The sequence below is a fragment of the Mycteria americana genome, chromosome 3 (genome assembly GCF_035582795.1).
Source record: "Mycteria americana isolate JAX WOST 10 ecotype Jacksonville Zoo and Gardens chromosome 3, USCA_MyAme_1.0, whole genome shotgun sequence".
NCBI lineage: Eukaryota > Metazoa > Chordata > Aves > Ciconiiformes > Ciconiidae > Mycteria > Mycteria americana.
The window spans coordinates 87,586,194-87,602,053 of NC_134367.1; the positions used below are offsets into that span (position 1 = coordinate 87,586,194).

General features: G+C 38.9%; 1 protein-coding gene across 1 annotated transcript in view; it reads right to left on the reverse strand.

The window, feature by feature from the left end:
• RGS7 (regulator of G protein signaling 7) overlaps positions 1-15,860 on the reverse strand; it is a 233,371-nt gene that overhangs the window by 175,481 nt on the left and 42,030 nt on the right. The gene's annotated exons all lie outside the window — the stretch shown is intronic.

Consider the following 15,860-nt stretch of genomic DNA (forward strand, 5'->3'; position numbering starts at 1 on the left):
CAGAGTAGGTGAGATTTGCAAAAGCATTTATTGCAGCTAACACTGGTTTAATGCAATATAATGTTGTTTAATATATCTCTTTTCTGCATTTCAAGATGCTGCATGTTTTCTTACATAAAGAACTAGCAAAAATCTTCTCAATCTTTATCTATTATCTATTACATATTTCACCACTACATTCTCTTATGCACAGTATCTCATCCAGACATTGGCAATAATGAGAGCAACCTAAAGAGTGATGAAAGTTTTTAGAAAGGCCCTTTTTTTTCCCCTCATGAAACATGATGCAGGCATAAAGAATTATTTTTAGGGGAGAGAGCGTTCAATGGACATTTAGCAAAACTGCCCGCTGCTTATTTTTTGCTGCTTTGTTATGTAAGAACTCAAACCCTAGCCCAGCCAAAATGACATATTCCATCCTGAACATCATGTTTCACAAACTGTATGTGGAATATGTATGGAAAAAGGTAGATAAAATACAGCTCCAGTCCTGCTCCAGTGCAATCCTGTTCACCAAATTCTAACAGCAAGCTGTTCATTTGCTCTGAGATGCCTGATTCCAGGTCCACTGCAGTTCACAGGAACCTGTCCAACTGATGTCATTAAGCTCCGATTCAGCTGCATCTTGAAAAACTGCTTGGAAAATACTTTAACATCAAATGGATTCACATTGGAATTTCTATCAAATTAGGCATACTTTGGAAGTAGTAGTTTAAATTCCTATCTGTAAGAGAGTAAACACTAGGTGAAATATTGTGGTTTCATCTTATGGAACACATAGGCAACCCCGTCCTGATAAGAAAGTTGCTCTGTTGCTATCATTACTCTTTGAATCTTCTCCACTTCTTCCTCATCGTTTTTGAGAAGAGAAGGGCGGAAACATGCACAGTATTCAGAATGCTGACAAACCATGGATTTCTGCAACACGGTACTGATGTTCTGCTTTGCTCTCCGTTCTCTTCCTAATGACTCTTAGCATTTTATTTCCTTTTTTGACTGCTGTTTAACATTAAGTTGATGTTTTCATGACTATATTTGTAATGACAGACTGATATTTCTCCTTGTTACACAGTAACTCATTATTGTGTGGCAAGGAACAACTCAGAAGCCATCATTTAATATACAAAGTAAAGGAAGAAAAAAAATCCTAATATTTATCTACTAGAATTTCACCTGCCATTTTGTTGCCCATTCAGACAGTGTCTTAAGGTACCTCTGCCATTCTTCACAGTCAGCCATAGCCCTGTTTCCACGTAATAACTTGCGGTTATCAGTAAACCTTCTGTGTCATTATGCTATCCCCTTTTCCAGGTCACTTCAAAATATACTGAAGAGTTCAGAACCCAGACCAAACCCCTGTAAGGCTTCTCTCCCTCCCTCCATCAGGAACCAAATAATTTACTACTATCCTCAGTTTTTGTCTTTCCACCAATTATTTATCAAAGGAAAGATGTTCCCTCTTAGGTCTTGGCTGCCCTGTTTTCATAAAAGCCTCTGGAGAGAGATTTTGTCAATAGATGTTGGGATGTCCAAGTAGAGCACATCATTCAGGTCACCCTCATCAACAAGGTGTGCCAGGTCCTTCAGAGAACTCCGGAAGGACTGTTACGCAAGACTTCCTTTCACAAAAGCCATGCTGACTCTTCCCAAGTATATCGACCATATCTATACCATATTTATCCACTTGTTCACAAAGTCTAATCTAAAGTAATTTCTACTACTTTATACAACACAGAGACTTACAGGCTTGTAGTTCTTTCGATTTCACACCAAGTCCTTTCTAAAAACTGGCATCGTATTTGCCATCCTCTAATCCTAGGCGCCAAGACAGTTTTAAATGAAAAGTTACACATCACCAATAGTAATACAGCTATTTCCCCCTTGAGCTCCTGCAGCACTCCTGGGTGAACACCATCTGTTCCAAGTAGTTTGTTATCAAGGCAGTAGGTGCTCTCCAGACATACTGAAAGACTCCTCCTGTTCCATATTTTGATGCAGTATAGCAGTCAGATACAATTAAACATTTCAAATTAGCAATTCAATAAACTGCATGAATCAAATTCACCGGCTGTATGTTATTGTTATTGTCTGGCTTTTGACTTCACCAGCATAAATTACCTGATTGCCTTGTGATGCCAGAAACCCCACTGAAACAGTGGGTAAAAGCAGAATTTATGGAGAACTCAATGTTTTATTTAATCAAGTAAAAATAACAGTAATGAGGTCCACTGAGCTGCAGAAATGCACAAACTCACACTTGCATTATTTCATTAGAAATACACAGAATATAAATACGCTGCTTATAGCAAGCACCTAGGAATTGGGATTCTTAGAATTTCTTCTACAAAACAGAACCGTCCTGAGCCTCACAACTGAGCACAGGAAAATAAACAAACGTTAGGTAACAGTAACCCATATTTGCATATTTAAGATTCTCAGATGATCTCATAATATTATTTTGGCCTTTTATGTAACAGCAGCAAAACAGAAAATGTAGACATTGCTTTGAAGACTTTCTTAGCTAGCTTTTCTCCACCCACAAATACACATAGACAAGCATACACATTTTGACGGATAGTGTGCATGGGTAGAAAAATTTCTAGGACAGGTGCTAGATCCAAGCCATTCTGCTCCATAATGATATGAGCTTGACTGAAAAATGAAATCCAAATGTCTCCGTTAGCTGAACTACCATGTTGCATTGATTCGTCATTATGAAAGCCAGTTTTTTTACTTTCCTGCTACTGGAACTACCATAATACACAATGCTATTGCTTCAAGGTCCACGGTCATAATGCTAAAACATTTATTATCCGTCTTAAGGTAATACTGAGTGTTTTCAGAAAACTTGTTGGCACATCATGAAAACTGTAGCTGCTTTGTAAGACATAATAATCATATTAGATATGTAATAACAAGTATTGTCAGAGTGATATAAGTGAATCAAAAATAGAAACTTAACATTTTTTCCTAGAATTGCCCATTTATTTCTGCTAAAAATTTTTTATTCAGATTTCTGAGTTTCTTCAGGTGTATGAATTTGCTTCCTAGCATTTGATATTTTAATAACACATATATTAATCAGATACTGTTATTTTATTAGGGGGAGTTCTCCAAAGGACAAAAGGTAGTCAGGCATGAAGTTGATATTCACAAGTACTTTATTCTGGTTTTGTTTCTGAAAATCCACATCTCAATTCCAGTTTTTTAGGATATTTTTGTGAAAAAGTTCTTGTACAATTCCAGGAATAGTGTTTTACGCTTTAACTATGAAATTCAAAAGGTATCTGGCATCCTGAAAAGCACAGTAATTTAAAAGAGTACTTTCTAAAACCTATTGTCTCCTGCAGAAGACTGAGGACATAGAAGTGAGTCTCCTCCTGCCAGAAGACTTCCTCCAACACATTCTGGGCTCTGCAAAATTCTCATCAAACACAAAAGGTTGCAGGTGAAATAAGCCTGTAGATGTAGGCTATGTATGCCAAGCAGACTGTTCATGCCATGGGATACTCAAAACTTAAATTTGTGGGTTGTGGAAAAGTGTGCCAGGTGTGTCTAATGGAGGATACCGGCACCCTAGGTTTGCCAGATACTGGAAGGAAAGTTATGCCAGAATTTCTGTCACAGAGCTGGCAGTCTAGATGTCCTAGGAGCCTCAGCTTGCAATCAGGCATGCTAGAGAAGTCTAGTAAGGATTTTGGCACCCTATTGCAGAGCTGCGACTCAAAACCTCAGGCACCCTTGGCTGCTGTCTTGATAACGTCACTGAGCAACTGTAGCACACAGGGGGAATGCTAAAATTTAGAAACATTACATTTCACTGTTTCTAGGAAAGAAAAAAGAACTCTGGCTAGAAGGTAATTAAAAATACTATTAGCTATTTAAGACCAAAGCCCACTGTGCTGGTTTTGGCTGGGATAGAGTTAATTTTCTTCACAGTAGCTAGTATGGGGCTGTGTTTTGGATTTGTGCTGGAAACAGTGTTGATAATACAGGGATGTTTTTGTTACTGCTGAGCAGTGCTTACACAGAGTCAAGGCCTTTTCTGCTCCTCGCCCCACCCCACCAGCGAGGAGGCTGGGGGTGCACAAGGAGTTGGGAGGGGACACAGCTGGGACAGCTGAGCCCAGCTGACCAAAGGGCTATTCCATACCGTATGGCATCGTGCTCAGCATGTAAACGAGGGGAAGAAGGAGGAAGGGGGGATGTTCGGAGTGATGGCGTTTGTCTTCCCAAGTAACCGTTATGCGTGATGGAGCCCTGCTTTCCTGGAGATGGCTGAACACCTGCCTGCCCATGGGAAGCAGTGAATGAATTCCTTGTTTTGCTTTGCTTGTGCACACAGCTTTTGCTTTACCTATTAAACTGTCTTCATCTCAACCCACGAGTTTTCTCACTTTTCCTCTTCTGATTCTCTCCCCCATCCCACCAGGGGGGAGTGTGCGAGCGGCTGTGCGGGGCTTAGTTGCCAGCTGGGGTTAAACAATGACACTCACCAAAAATAATGAAAAACCACAGAATTTCTTATGGATGAAAAACCCTACAATTTTGACACCACTTATATTCAGGAATAAGAGACCTCCATTTTCAGAGGCATCAAAATAAATCATCCCACTATCAGAAGCTGATGACCTGGTTAGATGCAGATTGGGCCCAGAAGGTCTGTAACCTAAACTCTTTGAACTGCTCTTACTGAGCAGTAGAAACGGTGCTGCAAATGATACAGCTCAAGTCTATGTTTTAAGTACCATTCTAAGCAATTTGGACTATGAATGGTGGAAGGAGGGAGCAGTAACAAAGAAGTCAGTAACAATATTTACAAAACAAAAGTTTTAGAAAACACCTACTAGGCTTCATGTTTTAAAGACAGATTTCAAACATTTGCAACATTATCCTTTTAGATGTCCGCTCTATGCATTCACTGCCGGTTTGACAGTCCTTTCTATCAGCCTCCCTCCGTTTCATTTCAAGGCAGAAACTCAGAAACCCAATCAGGTTTAGCTTATACTTGCAGTAAGATTTGATTTCTGAAAAGATCTTGTCCTATGTTTTCTAACATTTCATTAGATCAGATAATCATTCACGTATCGGAAGAAAGAGGCAAAAGGAGCCACTCTCTTTCCATTTTCCCCCCAAAAGGCAGCCACAATATCCAAAAGAGTTACAATCAATTGAGCAGTTGTGCATTAAGATGAGTGTGTGTTCAGGGAACACATACGAAATATACCTTTTAAACATCATCTATAAGTTGCTTCCAAACTTTGCTAAAATAAATCACGCTGGTTTTGTAGTGAAGACAGAGCTCAAATGCTTTTGGTAGCCTTGTTTGAGTCCTTCCTCATTCTCAAATTCTGTTTCTTTCTGGAAAAATGCATTATCCTGCCAAAACAAATGGTAAGTAAACACCGTTTTCTTACTGCTTAGTCTAGCTGACAGTGGGACAACCTTTTATATCCTAATTACCTCAGCATGATTTAAAACAGCACAAAACAGTTCCAAGTAGTGGAAGCATTTTTCGACATCTGAGAGAGACTTCCCATGAAGGTAGATTAATACCTGGAAGAAGTTAACGTGTAGAAGTTAAGACAAATTACATCTGTTCTCCACCAAAACCCCCTCACAACAGAAGGCTTTTTGCCTTTCTCATTTTCTTCAAATATGATATATCTGAAAGACAGATGAATCTATTACAGAAAACAACCAACCCCCAAAAGGACAGTTAAAAACCACCACAAGTTATGGCCTCCCAGAGCAGCATTTTCCATCTAATCCATTAATAGCCACCAACAGCTCTTTGCAAGTCTCACCTTGCGGAGAGACAGAGCTCAGAGAGCCATCCTGGATGATGAAGCCGTATGGGGGAGCAAGGGGAGGACACAGCTATTACTCAGCAGAAGCAGAGAGAAGATAAAGCTTTACAATTGAGAAAAATATTCCCATTGCTCAATGAAAAAGTGTTTTCTAAGTACAAAACTGTCTAAGCCTACATAAGTTTTATATGCATCAGTTCCTAATATTTAAATCTGATGAAAAATTTAGAACTTGTTAAAATTAAAACTGTTTCTCAAGCAACTACAGATAAGAGACACACACACACAGAGCTTCCATTAAATCAAGTACAAGATAAACTGACAGTAAATTTTAGAACCATAGAATCATAGAACAGCCCACGTTAGAAGGGACTTTGAAAGATCATCTGGCCCAACCTTTTGTGGGAAAGGGAGCCTTAATGAGATTATCTAGCACTCTGTCCAGTTGCATCTTGAAAACCTCCAGGGATGGGGACTCCACCACATCCCTGCAGAGGTTGTTCCAGTGAATGATTGTTCTCACTGTAAAAAATTTATTTCATATATCAGGATGAAAATCGCCTTTGACAAGACAATTCACAGTTGCAATTGCCCAAAGATACCTTACAGTGGGGTAATGAAAATGAAATACCAAAAAATACAAAGACAACAGAAAATCAAATGCTCACAGAATCTTCCTGTCCAGTAACAGCACTCATCACAAAAAGTAACAAAAATACATTGGATAAAGAACCTTTTGCAATTGTTAATTTAATAGTTTACTAAATCAATTTAGAGTTATTCACAGTTTTTTATTCTTTTTCAAAGATATGCCAGATAGTTTCCTTAACAGATATGCTTAAAATTTCAACATTCCCCAGAAGGAAAATCTTCTTTTTTTTGCAGAAAGCTTCTTATTAAGTATGGTTTTAAAAGGTATAGCTTCACATCTGGAGGTTATTCATACTTTAGTAATTCCAAGTACTGTCCTCAAGTAGGCTAGAGACTTGAAAAAGATTTATGTTCTTTGGAAGAAGAAAATACCTGTACTAACATAAATATAATAATGTTCCATAAAATCTGAAAATAAATTACATTCAGCTACAAAATACAACTTAGTATTATTTGTTAGCTGGAAATTTGTAGGAGCAATACTGGGAACAGTACATCAGGATGCCAAGAATCTGCCCTTCAATACCTCCAATGAATCGATAGCTGTAGAAAGCCTGCTCCATGCGATAAGTACCATGCCCAAGACTTGATTTAGATACTTGGAGTGAAGTGCTACTTGATGGCATTTCCAAACAGGATGACTAGCTTCCCTGTGAACTCATCTACATTGGCACGTCAATTCAGATGACGAATCCACTTCCAAGGCAAGTTTTCTACTGAACTGTGCTTTGGTTCACATTATGGAGCAGTCTCAGAGGACACCACCTGGATTCTTTTCACATCAAGGTAAACCAGAAAATACGCTCCTAACCATTAATGGCACCGTGGGACCAGACAAGGTAGGCTGAAATAACGCCCCTAAAACGTGTATGATGCGGACCACACCAACCATTTCATTTCACAGATCTGCTCCCATTGACCCCTACAGCCCTGTGTGGAGATCTTGAGTCACTCAAAGCTTTTATCATCCCTGGTTGAGAGAAGCATTTTGTCTCATGGAATCAAGTTTCAGCTGCACTCCACGTGCACTCCTGCAGGGACCCCCCAGGGGGTGCTCCCATGGGACCAGTACTGCCTACCCTAGAAAATAAACCCTTCCAGACAGTCCAAGTCCTTCTCCAGGTAGCATCCATGTAGTAAATCATCTAGAAGGACAAAATTCATGCACAAAAGAACTGCAAGGATTTACTCACACTCAAACAGTGATTTGACAGTCAATGTTTAATGCCACAGAAGGAAAATAAATGCTATTATAAATAAATAAATACTGTTAGAGAATAGATGACTGTCAAGACAGCACTGCAATATGGCCTAGCTGTTTCAAGTAAATAGCAGAAGATATGTTCAGCTTTTACTGGCAGTTTAAGTATCTTGAGGCTTCCTACTGTTACAATAGTAAGAATAATAGTGTTTAAACTAAACCTATTAGTTATTAAAAAGTGGTATCATTGCCACCTGGAATGTTGGTTAAATAAGACTGCCTTACAAAAATGTCTCAACTCTCCTCCCATGATAATGCTGCTATTTAGCTTTATAAAACCAACACAACAAGTATAAACAAAGTGATATAATTTTTGAGTGTAGGCAAGCTCAAAGGACAATGAAGGATGAGTACGACCCAGCAAATTTCATTACCAACAAGTTATCAGAAGACAGAATTTTACTTCATCTAGTCAGTCAAAAATCAATTCTTTTGTCACAAGCCAAAGGAGTAAGATCGTGCTTTAAAGTACTGAAGATGGCTGTTCTTATCAGGTCATGTAGAATGCATGTGAGTTAATAACATATTTCTTTCTTCTCCTCTACCTCCTTTAGATTTTATTCCACAATATATGTGGCATTATTGAGAAAGAATGGGCTACAGGTGTTCAGAATCTCAGAAAGAATATTTTCTGTTTCTGATCCTTCATGGCACAAAGTGTATTTTGAATTAAAAAAAAAAAAGGTGTTTTTTTTCAGTCACCAGGAAGTTCCCCAAAGCCCACAGTGCCACTCTGCAAATGACACCGTGTCATCCAATACAACAATGACAAGTTAGAAATAAAGTACAGCATGAGCAGGCAGGCTGCCCGTTATCTGCAGTTTTCAGAGTATAACTGAAGTTATACTGAGTTTCCCTCAGTAGCATTTTAAATTTCCCTTCTCCATAATCAAACAAGCGACTCTTGTACCTCGAAACCCTGAAAAAAAAACCCCAAAACTTGTCAAGCAGTTCTCATACCTTGCTTCACAATCTCACAAAACAAACTGCCCAGAAGCAGCTTTGCTTCCCTGACGAGTTTCACCTATAAAACAAACTCCATCTGAGATTTAGTTTCCTCTTTATTCCATATTATGGAAAATCTCCAAGGACATTAAAAATTTCTTAGAAATAAGGGCAAAAGAATTCTATTCTTCATGTATGAAATTCCACCAGCTTTAATAAAAGCTCAGTGCTTACGATGCTTAGCTGTACAGCTTATGCTAACAATCCTAAATTAATGAGGGCTGACAGAAATGTCACTGACAGGTAGTCACCAGAAGCAAAAGTGTTCCCTTGGCATCTTCCAACTAGCCAAATATCTATTTTTAATTTTTTTTTCCCATTTCATAAGAAAATGGATTGAACAGCTGAAAAATGCACTCTTCTACACATATCTGAATTCTGTTTATGAGACACAGCCCACATAAAGAACTAAGTGGCGTGCTGTAGTTAAGCACTGCGCCAGTGGGAGACAGGACGGCTAATAAGAACTTGGGGCATGGGTCAGTGTCACCTCACCTTACACAAGTCAGCAAGCAGTTCTATGGCTCTGCAGGCTGCTCTGATACTTTTTAGTTAGGAAAATGCTTTGATGCTACAATGCATAATGAATATGCCAGCCGTATTTCTACTTCCATAAAAATACACTTTTAATACAGGTTTTTAAACAGATATATCGGTAATGACCCTTTTGCTAGAAAAGCTGCCTTTTTTCTTAAGGTAGCTTCTCTGAAGAAGGAAAACTAATGCACGAATCCAAATAAAATTTCACTTGACAAGAGGCAATTCCTCATGAAAAAATAATGATATGGTAGACTACTACTACACAGTTAGTACCGTCTCCCAGATACAAACGCAGGCAACCTTCATATCTCACACATTTCTGTGCAACCAGTCAGATACTGAAGGAAACAAGCTATACAGATTTTCTTTGCCAGCTATAAGCTGCCTGTAACAAAAGTTCAGATGGAAACTAGAAAATACAAACCCTTTAACATTTTTCTTGGGTAGCAATATTAAACTGACCCTTCTGGCAAACTGTTCCTCAATTAAAGCATGAGATATGAAGAAACACAAAGGGAAACACGTTCTTGAGAAGCTGCAAGAACTGCATAGCGTGCAGTTTCGTATTATTCATATATGTGTACTAGTATCAGAAAAAGACTCAACTCTTGCATAAGATTCATTGATCGGTGCATAAAAAATCCTCTCCATTCAAAAGGAAACTGGTGTAAACTGCATTTCTTGAAGTTAACAGAGCATGGCTTAAAGCCTTTAGAAGCCCACTACGCACAAATTAACATTTGCTGCCTCACATTTGGTTGTTCAGGATTTAACCAACGCTACAGTTCAGGTTATCTTTGTAACAACCAGGCACAGAACACAGTGTTTTTCCCTGTGAAGTGGCAGAGAAAGCACTGAGGGAACGTGCACAAACAGTGCCTTTCCGGTATAATCCTACCCTGAAAACAGTCTTCTTTTCTACATGATGTTGGGGTTCACATCTTACCTGAGTTTCACTGACCTCACAGACCTTTTCGCTGTGTTGCAGACTGATGTTCCAGCACCAGCCTTGCCAAAGCTCGGACAAGTTGAGCTCATTTACATTTCATTTATCAAAACCACCAGTAAAGATGATTTTCACCGTCTGTGCAGTTCCATGTACCTTTAAATGACAGAGCTTGTGAAGTAGAGTATTGTGGCATTCCTCAACTGCAGGAAGGGTGGCATTGCAGATCCTGTTAGGTTATGACAACAAAGGCTATACAGCTGACAACAACAGCGATGCACTTTTTAACATTTCACACCACCTGATAGGACATAAAAAGCTCCATTCTGGATTTGGCTTGCATTTTATTAGAGACAATCTACTTTTCAACCTCTGAGCTAAAATTCAGTTGGAAAACGGGATTTTCATCAAGAGTGAAATTACCCACTCCTCTTTCCAAAGTCAATGCCAGCTTAAAATTCTTCAGTCTATATTCTTATCATGTTATTTAGTTTTATTATTATTTCACAGGTCTGTAAAAAAAAGGACAATGTTTTCAGCTGTCAAAGGAAGAAAAATCTGTCCTTCCTATCATCAGCCTTGAGCTATTTTAGCAGCCCATTAACGCTTTGAGGACTATCATTACGAAAAATTTAACTTTCTTCAGTTCTTTAAAAACACCTCTAGAAAACTGAGATAGCACTTGCTTCACTCCTTTGCAAGACTGTCATCTAGACTGTGGTGCTGGAGTGGCTTTGTTCACCCCCTTTTTTCCACTGTTTTCTGTATTTCTGATACCATGTAACTAAAGACTGAGGCATGTGGTTCATTTCATTCTGTAAACAGATTCTGTGTGAAAGACTTGCTCAGGAAGTTACAGATTCTCAAAGCCTTGAAATACATCTCTCATATGAAAAACACTTCAGTCTGATAACAGATTTATTCTCTGGCTCCTCATGTCAGGCTCTTATTGCACAGTCTCTTGCATCCAACAAGTTCAGCTACAGCGACAGGACAAAACAGGGTTTAGGCTGGACCTGGGAATGGCAGTGGGGGTGAAAAGACCATGAAGCTTTTGGCCCCCTCTTATGAGGGCTGCTGGAAGAAATAGACTTATCTGGGATTTTCTGACATCTGAATAGACTTCATCAGGCAATGCAGACATCTGCCTGCAAGCTAATCCTTCTGAGCTCTCTTTTTAGCCCAACAGTCTTCTCTAGGGTGTGATTTCCCTATTCTGAAGAGAACATCTACATTTGGCTGGAAAAAAATCAAATCCCACAAAGTATCTGTTTATCCTCACTGACCGTAAAGAGAATCTGAGGAGACTAGATCAACTGCATGTCTATAGTAATTCGAGAAGAGTCCCGGCCCTGGCCTAGCATTCTGCAAATCCGGGATAATTCTGGCCACCGAGTGCAGTCCAGATGCTGGATTCACCAGTATATATAGTGGGTGGATCCCCAAGAAACTGTTTTTACAATGTACTCGACAACAGATCCATCTGCATGTCTGTCTAGGTTTCCCCAGGCAAAAGTACAGTAGTCCTAAATATATAATTCTGGAACATACAACGTGCTCAAAGAACAGGTTGTTTGAATCAGGGCTTCACATAGCTTTCATTTGGCCGAGGGAGGTGCGACACTAGACTTGAAGATAGAAACAAGGAGAATCAAGTACCTCGTTCTTTTCATTCACACTAGAAGACCCCAGCTCCTGTTCAAGTTTACATACAAATCCCAGCTCTTACACATGCAGTAAGATTAAACAGAAAACCAGACAGTTGCTGCTAGACCTAGATCAAGACTTTTCCTGTCTCGTGAACAAAGAGACAAGATTTCAAACATATTTTCAGTCCTAAAATGGGAGGAAAAACACTCCACATTTCTGTTATGCAGAAATCTAAAAGCATTTTGGAAAAAGTCTAAAATATTTTGGGTTTACCTAGATCATCGTTAAAGTTCAAAGCCAAATTAAATCACTTCAGACTAGACTTTTAGGTGTTGTGCTGGATTATTCAACAATTTTGAACTATTTGAATGAGCTGGAATGAAACAATGTTTCCTGTCATATTTTATGTTTGATGATTAAAAATTTCCATAGAAAAATGAATCTCAAAACACGTCCGTCCAACTCCAAAGGCCAGTGATGCATTTAAAGCTACTTTAGATTCCAGTTACAGTATCTACTCCTTTGTATGGCAGAGGCCCGAATTCACCATCATCTTGAGATGAGAAGATACAGAAGCATTCCTGCTCCCACCCCTTGTCATGTGTTTCCCTCCATGAGAGCGAGCCTCTGTCAGTTGAGCTACACTCAGGTCTCCATTTGTGAGGCTGAGAGGATGGCAATGTAGAGATAGAGGAAGAAAGTTATGCTCTAAACTGGTAAAAGATCACTGAACAAATGGATATATGCCAATTAATATGAAATTGAAAACAAATATTCACAAGAGACAGTGGCTGCATGACAGAACACTAGCATATGGAGAGAGATCATCTTCAAGGCATTTTATTCTGCACTGCACCCCAATCATCCCTTAAAAAAAAAAGGGATGTGATACATTACCTATTGCATTGAATGGTTTTCCTTCTGTGTTTCCACATACTCCTCTCTCAAAGGATAACTCACATTCCCCAGAATGCCTGGAGATCTGCAAGTCTGACACTGAGATGGGTACGTTAGACTGGCAAAAGTTTGCACACGCTGCATCAAATGAATAAAACCAGAGGATTTATGGTGGGGAGATGAGAAAACTGAAGATCTGAGCAAGGTGCTTTATTTTGCAAAAATAAAATCAGGGAAAACCAAAGCTCTACGGAGTTCATTCAAAACAAAGCAAATGCATTTCAGTTCTCTTGAAATTTGGAAGCGACCCTACCACCTACCATTAGAACTGCATTTAGTTGGTAAGGAAGTACAAATAGACCAAGGCAGAGCAAATAATCTGTGAAAGATACATTTAAACGAGTGGTCTTTTAGCCTTTCAAATCTTTTTCTGAAAACCACATCTGCTATCCATGTTAAGGTACAGAACTGCTTTGATTTTAGCAATAAATACGTTACATCATCTTACATAAGCAGAAAGCAAAAACTGATTAATTTCTGTTATGATTTAAGTGCTGCTGGACACACAGGAAACTGAGGAAGGTGCCAAGTGTTAACTGCACCCCTCTATTTTCTCTCTAAACTGACAATTCATGAAGAAGCTTATAAAGACAAATTGGAAGAAGGGTTCCAATGTCAGATTAAAAATGTAGGAAAGAATTTAAAGCTTTAAAATTAGGAGAGTGGCAAAAAGCCAGAGAAAAAGAAAGAAGCAGAGAATGGAATTAAAGAGCTGGAGGAGCAATGGAAGCAGCTGGGTGAAGGGGTGGGAAAAGAAGAATCGGTGCTGGAGAGTGAAATCACGAAAGTATGGGGGAAGGTGTGGGAAAGAAGTGAGCAAGAACCTGAAGGGAGGAGAAAAATAAGGGAGAAAGGAGACAGCATACATTTTAAACTATACATTTGAAGAAGCTTTGCATTTTTACCATCTGGCAGCACACGCAGTTTATTATGAAGTGCTGGAATGTGTTTTGTGGTGCGGGGAGAACTGTTTCATGAGCTCATCTGAGCTAGATACCTACCATGTAGTTACCTTCTTAGAAGTGGGAGAGGGCCCAACGATGACTCGGATGATCATGTCTAATCCCATAATCAGTAAAAATTAAAAATGGGTTCAAACCAAAGCCAAATACTCATGGTGATGCAAACCTCCCTGCTCAGCTAACACCACCCCCCCCCCCCCAAAGTGACATAGCAAATCCTCCTACCTCTAAATAATGCGTAACACTAGCATCTAGGCCAAGTAACATTTTCCAGGAAACACGTTATCTGTTAGTCAGCATAGTGTTGCATGGAGTGCACTAAGCCTGAAGTAAAATGCCTGATTCTATCGCTATGTCAGGGACAATTTCACCCAATAATTCTTCTGTTTTTAAGTTCACAATGCTATTAAAGATAAAGCTTAAAAAAAAAATCCTATTATTACACTTAATGCTAGCTGTCTCTTTACAGACAGCCACACCTGGCAGTGATGTTTGGCAGCAGAAGCTGGCAGTCCCTACTATGTCTCAATTAAAACTGAGCATACTTCACAGGTCTTCAAGGCCAGTTCCATTATCAAACTTGAATTGATGTTTCTATTTACTCTGACTCACCAGCACCTACATACATAGCACTCATTTCAAGTCCTAGTGGAAAGAATATGGTGTTTTCTGCTCAGGGTGCTTGGAGCCAAATCTTGGAACAAACCATTCTGATGAATAGACTCACCCATCTCAAAGATTCCTCCCTGCTTACAGGCATTAATCTGTTATTGAAGATATGCCATGTCATATAATCAAAGGCATAAGAACAGTTTGACACAGGTAAAGTTATGCTAAAATGTGTTAAGACTCCCGATTATCTGTCATGCTGTATGCAGCCTTCACCGATCTGACTTAATGATATACACTTACAAACATTAAGGCAGGGCATAAGAGAGGTAGAATTCATCCTGTGCAACTAGACTTCCATGGTCCACCTGTAGGTAGGGACAGGACAGCTGAAAACAATTTTTATAAAAACTACAGAGGGAAAAAAAGATGGTTTGTTACCTACCAAAACATGCTAAAAGAAATACGCATACTTTCCTGAAGAATGTACTGCAAACTTTTATAAAACAGTATAGGTGTAATTAGTAAACTACCAGAATTGAATAACAAACCATACTAAAGCCTGTGTGTTTTTAAGTTCTGCAGCTGCAGAGTTTGCCACACAATCTCTGTGGAAAATCAAGATTCTGTAGCATTAAAAAAAAATTATTCTAGTGTAGCTTTTTGGTAGGACATAAAACCCTAAAAACATAAACTGCAATTAAGCTGTTGAAGTCATGTTTGCCTGAATTTGCAGAAAGCCTGACATAAGCGCTCTGAATTATGAATTCTGCAGTTTCATTTCAGCATCACCATTAACTCTCTCATGGTTAATCAAATATGCTTTTCAGACAAACCAATCTGTCTCCTACATCTTCTCACACAGAATAAGCCTCAGTTATTTCTAACTCTAAGCCATTATGAAGATTTGCCTTGGAAAACTTTATCACCAAGAAGGACATGACATCACACTATTCATTTCCATATTCAAAACTTTCAGTACAGAACTCAATTTCACATTTTAGTCTGAAACCAATGAAAAAAAACTCCAGCTGCAGAACTTACTGTCTTCCAGGGAATACATAAGACTTAGTTCTCAGTATTCAACACAGCATGTTCTCACAATGTATATTTTTTCAGATATGTATCATTTTAAAAAAGCTTCTTGTTTCCCAACTGCAATTCAAAATTTTCACAACAACTACAAAAAACATGCCATAATCCCTGACAAACCGGTGCCAGCAGCCACTTAGCAGTCTTGGCCAAATTCAGAAGAGCCTTACATACCCATTGCAATCTTAGTATGATTGCAGAACAAATATAACTTTGACTCTAAATCATATTGGAGCTGGTGTTAAAAAAGATTGGAGAACTGAGGCAAAATTGGCAGGAACTGGACGTTTGTACTCATTGCAAATCACTTTGAATTTAATCTTCAAACAAACATAAGCCTGATCTTGAGTTACAGTTTAAAGTGATCTGGCCATTAT